Consider the following 10,701-nt stretch of genomic DNA (forward strand, 5'->3'; position numbering starts at 1 on the left):
TGTGTGATTTATTTTTAACATCTTCTATTAAGCAACCCCCTCCTAATATACAGCAAGGTAGCCTAGTGCCCCAAACCAATACCTGTTAAGTAGTATTCAGGAAAAACAGCCATTCTATTGAAAAGATTTGGAAGAAAAGGAAAGCAAGGTGAGAAAAGTGTCTGAGCTTGTTAGAGGAAACACAGCAGCTCATTCCAGTCAACTGTTTCAGCAAACTGTTAATATTAACTCAATAGACATGAGGATTGTTCCCTGTTCCCTTCAAGAGCTTTCAAAAAGGCATAAATATAAGTATGCACCAGTTATTTTTTTCACTCGTTGTTAATCCAAATAGTCATTTCAACTTGATTTAAATAGGCATTTTATTTTTGAAATGTTTTCTATTGACTTTTTCTTGTTCGACACTCTTATCTATTATGCACATGGGTTCTTTTTCCAAAATGTTTCTTGAATTTAAGTGTGAATTAAGCCAAGATACCCAAGCTGGAGCACGTTTAGACAACTGTTTCAAGATTTAGATTCTATTACAATCACAGCAAACAAAATCCAGATATGGTGAAGCTCAGACTCTCTTCCAAACCCTACTAACCAGCTTCTTTGAAAATGTTTCCAATACTCAGTGGGTCTTATAACCCACTGAGCTGGCACATGTAGGGAAGGAAGATTCATTCTTTTAAATATTTTGCCCTTTTGTAATACCCAACCTCTATTTATTTATTAATATCTCCCCTCTGGACCTATAGCACCATTTACCTGGTGAATTCACTGTTACTATTACTTTACAATGTTAGAGGAAAAATAAATGCTCTTACTCCACAGCTCCACTATCCTAATAGAACTACTGTATTTCCATTTTAGCATATTATCTTCTAGGACTTCCCTGTATGCACCTTATGTATTATAATTGTGTGTTTTTCTTTTCTATTTGATTTATATCCTAAGTATGTTTTCATGTTTCTATGCAGTGTTCCTGATTACCATTTAACAATTGCATATTATGCCATTTTTGAGAGGTACCATAATTTAACATGCCATTTCTTTTTTTTTTTTTTAATGTTTATTTATTTTTGAGACAGAGAGAGACAGAGCATGAACGGGGGAGGGTCAGAGAGAGAGGGAGACACAGAATCTGAGACAGGCTCCAGGCTCTGAGCTGTCAGCAGAGAGCCTGACACGGGGCTCGAACTCACGGACCGTGAGATCATGACCTGAGCCGAAGTCGGACGCTTAACCGACTGAGCCACCCAGGCGTCCCTTAACATGCCATTTCTTATTGCTAGCCAGATAGCATGCTTTATGGATGGTTTTGTATGTGTTTTTTTTCCTATTTTTGGTAACACAACTACATTATTTATACTTTTCCCAAAGAAATCTACAGTCGAAAAGCTGCCTCCTTATAGATGAGAGTGAGGGGACAGAAATGTGTACAAGGATCAAACACTTGACATTGTTGGTTTTCTCTTGACTCATGGGCAAGACATAGGGCAAGAGACAAAATAATGCTTCTATAAAAAGGTCCCCCCATTGGGACCAGAGTCAGTATTTTTAAGAATGAGATGAGATGGGGCACCTGGGTGGCTCAGTCAGTTGAGCATCCAACTTCAGCTCAGGTCATAATCTTGCAGTCCATGAGTTAAAGCCCCATGTCCAGCTCTGTGCTGACAGCTCAGAGCCTGGAGCCTGTTTCAGATTCTGTGTCTCCCTCTTTCTCTCTGTCTCTCTCTTTTGCTCTCTCTCTCTTCTCAAAAATAAATACACATTAAAAAAAATTAGAAAAAAAAAAAAAAAAAGAATGAGATGAGATGGAGCCCATATTGTTAAGGGTAAGATGGGACATTTTCCCAGTTAAGTGCATATCTCAAAATCAGATTACAATGGTGTCCATCTTCAAGAGCATAATGTTGAACAGGTAAAATAAAAACTAAATATATACAATAATTAGTTTGTAATATTTCAACAGCATATCTTTAAAGTATCTTACCATATATTTTATAATATATTTAACATGTGTGTATATATATATATTGCTACCTATTAGTGACTTGCAAGTGAACTGGAATTTCAGGAATTCAATAGACTACTCATGAGTTTTCTGTTTCAATTCCTCAATGGAAAAATTGAACTGAAGACGGAGATATGGACAAGTGCTTGGCTCAAGCAGGTACCTCAATAAAGGACTAAATTCCATTCAGCCTCTTGTCTAGGTAATATGAAATCATGGAAACACCACTAAGTCAGACTTTGATTTCTCACCACCTACCACAGGTTCCTTACTCCATGAACACCCAAAACAAAAATGTTTATACATGATGCTGTCCAGATACTCACAAACAGGTGGACATTGAAATAAGATCTCCACAATCTTTTGCAAATTATTCCTGAGCCTGACCCTTCTTAGAGACCCTTTCTTTATTTTTCCCTCTACTTCTCTTCCTGACTGCATGTTAGAACCTGCAGACTTGGTATCCTCAACGATAGTGCAAGGCTTTACATGCTTTATCCATCACAAAGTACAGTGTTACAGAATGGACCAGTTACAAAACAGGACATAAGGCTATTAAAACATCTCTTGTGCTGCTCTTTGAAAAATCTATCCCAAGAAAGTTAAACACAACAAATGTTTTTGCAATTAATCACTTTCTTACTCTCTGTGGTAATAAATTATTATATATGAGACATCCCTTCAGGCTGAGGCCAGACCACATCTGTTTAGAAAAAATAGACTTTTGAACATCACCTGCCTGTAATTCAACATGAAAAGTGTGAACATACCTTCGGACCAACTCAAAAAGGCCCACCTGCCCCTATGCTCTTCCCTCCCACTTCTGATACTCTGTGGCAGCTTCTTGGCTATGCCCTGATTTTGCCCTGCAGCTGACCATCCTGAGCCTTTGCCCAGTCCTTTCCTCTGCCTCAAACGTCCACCCTTTCCTCACCCTTCTGCTGTTTAACACCCTAACATCCTTCAAAGGGCAGCGGCCACATCTTCCACAATCTTTTAGATGTTCCCACCTAGAACTAATAATTCTACTGTTCTCTGATGTGACATTACCTCCACCATTATCATTGCACATATTAGCTGAGTGTGTGTTTGTCTCTCTAACTACAGTGTGAGTTCTTTGAGGGCAGGGGTCACATTTTATTCATCTTTCCACTCTACCCTCCCCACACACACTTTGCCCTGCTCAATGAAAACTCTAAATTGCACCACTTGGGTCACTCTCACAGCCTTCCTTCTTCCCCATTCTCGCAGGGAAAAAAAAAAATCTACCTTCTTGATTTGAACTAAATTAAATTTAATATAGTCAGCAAAAACATGGGTTAAAATAGGCTTCTGTGGGTTGGGACCCTAACTTTAATTTAGCATATTGTTTCTTTGGGAAAACCACATCTTATATAACAAGGAGAAGAAAGAAATAAACCATTCCAGAATATTTTCTCCTCCCTCCATGCCTGACCTAACTCCCACTCCCTGCCTCCCTCCATGAGTCAGTGACCATACTACACATTCAACAAGAACTAGTGGTTCTAGAAGCACCTGACAACCGAGCTTTTGAATTCCTGACCAGAAAGAAGGTGAATCAATGTACTCGGGTTAATTCTGTAAGTAGGTCAACAAAATATAATTCCCGAGCCTGGCTATTGTCCTTCTATTATGCTTCCATCCAATAATCCTTAACAGGACTTTCTAGGCCACCTGGGTATTCTTTCAGGACACTCTCAGGGGGCTGAGTTGCAGACCCTCACTCCCCACCCTCAGTGAAGCTTTTCTTCTCCACAAAGACTGTGAGATGCTCAGAGACTGGTTTGTTGTTTAGAGAAGGCTCTGGTTTGTTCTGGAACAAGATGATGGCACTGCTCAGCAATTCCCCTGAGTAGTAGTGAGGCCATTCTTAATAAACTTCCAACTCATATAACTTACCCTGTGAATTTCCCAAACTATCTGACTGGGTAAAAGTGGCATTTAATTTGAGTAAGTCTTTTTCTTGACCATGGCGATTATCCTTCAGCAACAGCAAAAAGGATCTCATTTGAGTATGAGTAGGGAAGGGTATAGCAAAAGAAGAATGTGTCTGTATGGAACTGTCAGCACAGGGAGAAGAGCCAACAATCCCTCATTAAGCCAGTCACTGTTGTGACATACTCCCCTGACATCACCACCTTAGCATCTCAAACTTAGCACCAAATGCTAGAAAATGGACTGAGAGGATAAACCAAACAGAAAAATGTTTTAAAACTGAAAAGAATAAAAGGAAAATACTAGAGAATTTTGATACATTTTTTTAAATGGCTAAGAAAAGAAATATAAACAATTTAAGAGTATCTTCCAATAAGGGCAAAATTTAGCTAAAAATATCTTACTGGCTGGACAGAGTCAAAAGGAATGTAAAATAGCATCCATTAAATAAGATCAAACTGGCTTAAAAATTATTCAGTAGAGGGGTGCCTAGGTGGTTCAGTGGCTTATGCATCCTACTCTTGATCTCAGCTTAGGTCCTGATCAGGTGGTGAGTTCAAGCCCCAAGTTGGGCTTGAGCCTACTTTAAGAAAAAAAAAATTACTCAAAAGACTAAAAAGCACAATAAAAACTAGAAAGTTAAAGGAGTATAAGTAAATACTATTAGGAGAAGTATTCAAAGTTAAATCATTTAAATGCATAAATTCAACAAAAATGTCCCACTGAAAGAACAGGGTGTGAGATATGAGCAGTAATACCAAGACCAGGACCGAGAGCCCATCAGTGTGTGCCTGGCAGAGGCAAGGACAGACAAGGAACAGGGCTAGGCTGAGTTCTCCTCCCTGGAGATTCCCAGCCCCCAAAAGGCTCTCACCCTTCAGGTAGGAAAAACATGGAGCCCAGAATTGTTGCTCCCCCACAAGCCTAAAGTCCCTCCAAAGCTCACCGCTCACCCTCCTGTGTTAGAATAGAGGCCAGGAGGGGCGCCTGGGTGGCGCAGTTGGTTAAGCCTCCGACTTCAGCCAGGTCACGATATCGCGGTCCCTGAGTTCGAGCCCCGCGTCAGGCTCTGGGCTGATGGCTCAGAGCCTGGAGCCTGTTTCAGATTCTGTGTCTCCCTCTCTCTCTCTGCCCCTCCCCCGTTCATGCTCTGTCTCTCTCTGTCCCAAAAATAAATAAACGTTGAAAAAAAAAATTAAAAAAAAAGAATAGAGGCCAGCAGCAAACACAATGAAGGGCAATGTGCAACCATGGCCTCATGGAGGTCCTCACACAGGAGAAGAGTCACTGATTACACCTTTGTCAGCCTTGCCTGGTCTCTGTCCTCTGTATCCCCTCTTTCCACAAGCAGCCTAGCATGCATTCCTTCACTCAACAAGTCCTGGTTAAGCAGTGCTGGGTGTTGTGCTGGTCTGAGATAACCACAACGAATAGACAAACCTCCTGTTTTTATGGAGCTCACAGCCTAGCAGGGGGAGGCTGCTGAGTAAAACAATGCGCCAGGGTGGCTCAGTTGGTTAAGTGTCCAACTTCAGCATGGTCTCACAGTTTGTGAGTTCCAGCCCCACATGGGGCTCTCTGCTGTCAACTCAGAGTCAGCTTTGGATCCTCTGTCCCCCTTTCTCTCTGCCCTTCCCCTGCTCGCACTTTATCTCTCTCTCCCTCTCTCTCAAAAATAAACATTTAAAAATTAAAAAAAAAAAGGGGGGGGGGGGGACAGAGCTTCCATACCCTCTCAGATCACACCACTCTCACTGAATCTCAGCCTGTTCATCAACCTGAAAAGTCTCCTGGTCCAACCTCTTGGGTTTTTATAGAGAGGCCTCATCATATAGGCATAACTGATCAAATCATTGGCCATTGGTGACTGACTCAATCTCCAGCCCCAGTCCCCTCCCCAGACATCAGTGGGTGGGACTGAAATTTCCAACCCTCTAATCAAGAGGTTGATTCCCCTGGCAACTAGCCCCCATCTGGTGACCCAGGGGTTTTCCAAAAGTCACCTCACTGACATAACAAAAGACACCTTCATGGTGGTCACCACCTAGGAAATTTCTACAGTTTTAGGAGCTTTATGCCAGAAACTGGACAAAGACCAAATACACATTCCTTAATATGAATCACAATATCACAGTGTCATGGGAGAAAATGTCTGATATGAGACCTGAAGAATGCGTAGGAAGTAGCTGACTAAAGAGGGAAGAAAGTGTTCCAAGCCAAGAAAACACTGTTTATGAAGGCAAAGAAAGAAGAGAAAGCACAACACATATTTATTTGGAGAAATGCACAGCATCATTAGATGGCTGGAGAGGGGGCCAGGTAGAGAAGGGCCAAGCCATGCCTTGAGCCTCTCCCCCCATCACATTTAGGATTTGCTAGGCCAAGGGACCCTGTACCAGACTGTCAGAGATGGAAGGAAGCTTAGAAATAATCCCATTGGCCTCTTATTATACAGAGGAAGAAGACCTGGCCAGCCTGCTTGTCTGCAGCACAACCATAAGGAAGGAAGATTAGACTCATCTTGACTAGAGTTCACAGGTTTAACAGAATTCTACTTTAAGAAGAATTGATTCAACAAGCAACTGTTTGATTTGGTTGCATTTCAGGGGCAAGGTTCCTTTCCACTTGGAGACAAATAACTAATCAAATTAAGCAGTCCACCTTTCAAACAATTGTTTTGCTCTTAGATGCACTAAAATAATTTGGAGCTCTTTTTTTTTATTATTGGCAACTTAGAATGCAAAGTATTTTATCTTCAAACGTCTAAATTTGAAAAAAAAAACCAGCCTCGGTTAAATAATAGTTTTCCAAAGCTGAATGTGCTCATTTGGAGCTCCGTTTTCCTGCCTGCAGTACAAAACAACTTCCTACAACTCCTAGGCAGGAACACTACTGTCTTGACGATCTGTGGTTGGATGAACGGATCAATCTCAGTTGGTAAAATCCCTTTTTTCCTTAGTAAGGGCTGAAAAAAATTCTAGAACAGATGTACTTTTCTAGTCTTACACAGACACTTTGATTCCAAATGTCTCCTGAGTGTATACCATATACAGGAATCTATCTTCATCCTCCTCACTTTCATATACTTCAGAAATGTGCGTGGACACACTCACCACACTGTGTCCATTCACTAACAGGAAGAATGCTGTGCCTCCTAAAGATCTTGATGAGCTCACTCATGTTGACATGATCAGGTACAAGAAACTTGGTTTTGTCCAGGACAGGAAGTAGCTCTCACCCTTGTACTGTTCTATTATCACTGGGATTTTCATAGGATGCGGGGGCTCTCGGATAAGTCGGACATCTTCTATTCTTTGTTGGAAGGTGTGGTGCTGCTTGAAGATCTTCTCCGAAGGCATGGTGAGGAAGGTGAGGCAGAGAGGCAAGGTCCCGTCTGTTCCAGGCAGCTGTGGGAGTGGCGGAGGCTCCGACTGTGTCTAAAATAATTTAGAGCTTGTGAAGCACCTGGCTGATTCAGTCAGTTAAGCATCCGACCTTGGCTCAGGTCATGATCTCACTGTTTGTGGGTTGGAGCCCCACATTGGGCTCTGTGCTGACAGCTCAGAGCCCAGAGCCTGCTTCCAATTCTGTGTCTCCCTCCCCTGCCCTCTCTCTCTCTTTGCTCCCACACTTGCTCTCTGTCTCTCTCAAAAATAAATAAATAACATTAAAAAAATAAATAATTTAGAGCTCTTAAGTGATATTGAGATATATTAAGTGAAAATATTTGATATAAACAGCTAAAATCACCATTACTGTGATACTTATAATTATTACAGACAGCTTGATATAAGGGAAAACTTTTTTCCATCATGGAGTAGCCAACAATGATTGTGAAATTAACTGGATATATATCTTTGTGGTCAACATTTTCTGTGTTTCAAAATGTCCCTAATTTCTCCCTTACTTCAGCTGCCTGGAACTCATGTCTCTTGTACAGATATATCTATTCCTGCACAGATACATCTATCATTCTCAAAGAGTGTCCTGTGCTATGTTAGTTCCTTTATATGTGAATATATGTTACACAATAAAAAATTTTAACACTCAAATAAGTTTGGGAATTACTGGGCTAAACCAAGATAAACATATTTTTTTTTAACAGTATGTATCCCCAACATCCAGAACAGGACCTAGTACAGAGTATGCACTAAATAAGTACTTGTTGAATTAATAAATGTAGAATTCCATAAAGCCATTTATTTATTCACATGCTTTGTGATATACAAGAAGGGAACTGAGTTTGCAGCATTCTGTAGGGCTGTCCTCAGGACTAGCATTGTGAAATCTTGCCCTAATCTCTAAATCTAGAAGCACTAATCATGAAAAAGAAGACAAATTTCCAGAAATCAAAATAAAGAGTCAAAGGAAAGAGAAGGAAGTTACATAATCTCCAGAATTACCCTCATGTTCATGGCCCTTGCCATTCACCCAAGAACAGTCCTCTAACAAACTACTCTTCCCTTAGCAGGGAGAATTTGGGTGATCAGAGCAAAGATATATCTGCCAGACATATTTTGCCTCCAGACGCTAATTTCCTAGGTATCCAAGGTCCTGCCTTCAACTCAGAAATTAAATTAGTCCTAGATACCAGAAATTGGTGAGGAGTGTTTATAAGAGTTCTAAGAAGCTTTATGATACAGAAGAAGTAAGTTATGGCACCAGCAACCCATGGGAAATTGGAATCCCTGCCTTCCCTAGTCCCATCCCCGTAAGACGAGCATTCTCAGCCTCATTCAAGACCTGAGAAAATATCATCAAGGTAGTCCAGTGGTTACCAAACTCGAAGATACATCAGAATCACCTATAGGGCCTGTTAAAATACAGATTGCTGGAACTCACCCCCAGAGTCTCTGATTCAGTGGAATTTACATGACTGTGAAATTCTCAGATGATGCCAATGGTGATGGTTCCTGGTTGCTTCCTCACCACTACTTGAGCTTTCAATTGGTTTTATAGCCATAAGTTTAGTATAGACCCATGGGTCCAATCATGCAGTAGCATTTGGATCTAATGACTGGTGTATAATAGGCACTCAGTAAATAATTTGAATTAATAAATAATTATTTGTCTAATCCCTAAGATCTACTTTTAGAAAGTGTTACCCCCCTTCCTTGATGAAAGTGGAGCCCAATTTGCTCAATTGGGCTCATGACCCTTTCTGCCTGCCTCCAAGTCCTACAGAGACCATGTGCCCCAAAGCCAGACCTTTTGACTAGTGACAAGGGATATGATGGAGCCCAAGAGGGACAGGCCCTCTTTAGACTCCTGGCCTGCCTGGTAAAAGCCAATTCCATCATGATCTAGTTTGTTCCAACCATTCCTGGTTGATTCCTCTCCCTGCCAGGCCACTCCTGAGCTCCCCGGCAGGATACTTCACAGCTGTGTTGGGACATGGGACAGGTATCTGAACCAGGTTCCAATGATGACTTTGAAATAGGGACTTCACAAGAGATCTTGAAAGCCTGCCCAATCAGCTAGAATAAACAGTGGTTTACTTTATTATTTTCTTTTGTACTATTTTAGCCATGCTGTAAGTGCACAGACCCCAATGGCTAATTTTATTCTTCCCTACCTGTGACTGAGATACGTGAACTGTGTAGAAGAGAAAAATATACTATGCTCTTGAAAGAGCAATATACTTGGGCTTTGATAGATTATGGGAAAAGTGAATTCCAAGAAAAAAGGTTTTTCTAAGAAATTCATAAATAAAAATTAAAATCTGTTGTTTATCACTATTCAAACATTTTAATATTCTCCACAATCCTGTGTCACTGAGGAAGTCCAGGTAACCACTTATGTATAAACACCTGATAGAATGGCCCATCTGTGCTAAACCACAGCCTTCCCACTCCTTTTCTGATGCAGCTTCTACCACTGTTTCCCTTGGAAACCGAAGAAGCAGCTGTCTGCAAAAACATCTCTCTCCCTCCTCACTCATCAGTCCAAAGGACTAGCAGCTTGTTGTCTTGCTCATTGAAAACATCTGATGTTGGGGGATGGCTTGCATGTGGGGGGCAATACAAAAGAAATTACCACAGTGGGTCAGACACATTGTGCCTTCTGTCTAGTATTCTTTCTTAGATAGTTTCATATTCCTCTTCATTTTATGTGATACACCATCAATTTCTTCTCTGTGTGGTAATAATTTGTGTACACCTTCTCTACTAGATCTCAGGTTATTTAAAGTCCAGGGAGGACATAAATCTTCTGTTTGGCATTCACTACATATTTATTAATATATATAATAATAGCATATAATTATAACCTGATTATAATCCAATGACGAAAGTTCTAGCATCCACTGAGGATTCCTGCCTAATTGACTATTACCATAATGGCTGTTAAATATTCACTTTTTTTCATTCATTATACTTTTATCAGTTGGAATTCTACTCTCAGAAAGAACTTTTCCTTCTCCATTTATTTGTTCACTTACTTATTTATAAACAAATATGGACTCATGGATTATTACTTTATGCAATGAGTTCTAATTTGTTTCTATCAATTTTTAATTATCAAATTGTCATAGATTATTTCATGAATGGGTTATAATCTGTTACTATCATTGTTTAAAGCTCAAATTGTCCCAGATTTGGCCAGGGGGAAATTCCTTGAAGCTTGCTCCTGTCCCTGTGGCATATCTCCATCCTATTTCAAACACTACTTCCTATCTCATGATGTTTCCATAAAACACTTATTAATTACAAAAAGAGAAACAGTAATTATACAGTAGATAAGCC

At 40.4% G+C, this 10,701-nt stretch overlaps 1 pseudogene; it reads right to left on the minus strand.

Moving 5' to 3' along the window:
• Nucleotides 1-6,679: 6,679 nt before the first annotated feature.
• Nucleotides 6,680-7,504, minus strand: LOC122474386 (annotated as a pseudogene).
• Nucleotides 7,505-10,701: the final 3,197 nt, after the last annotated feature.

Source organism: Prionailurus bengalensis, chromosome D4 (assembly GCF_016509475.1).
Source record: "Prionailurus bengalensis isolate Pbe53 chromosome D4, Fcat_Pben_1.1_paternal_pri, whole genome shotgun sequence".
In the NCBI taxonomy this organism is placed as follows: Eukaryota; Metazoa; Chordata; class Mammalia; order Carnivora; family Felidae; genus Prionailurus; species Prionailurus bengalensis.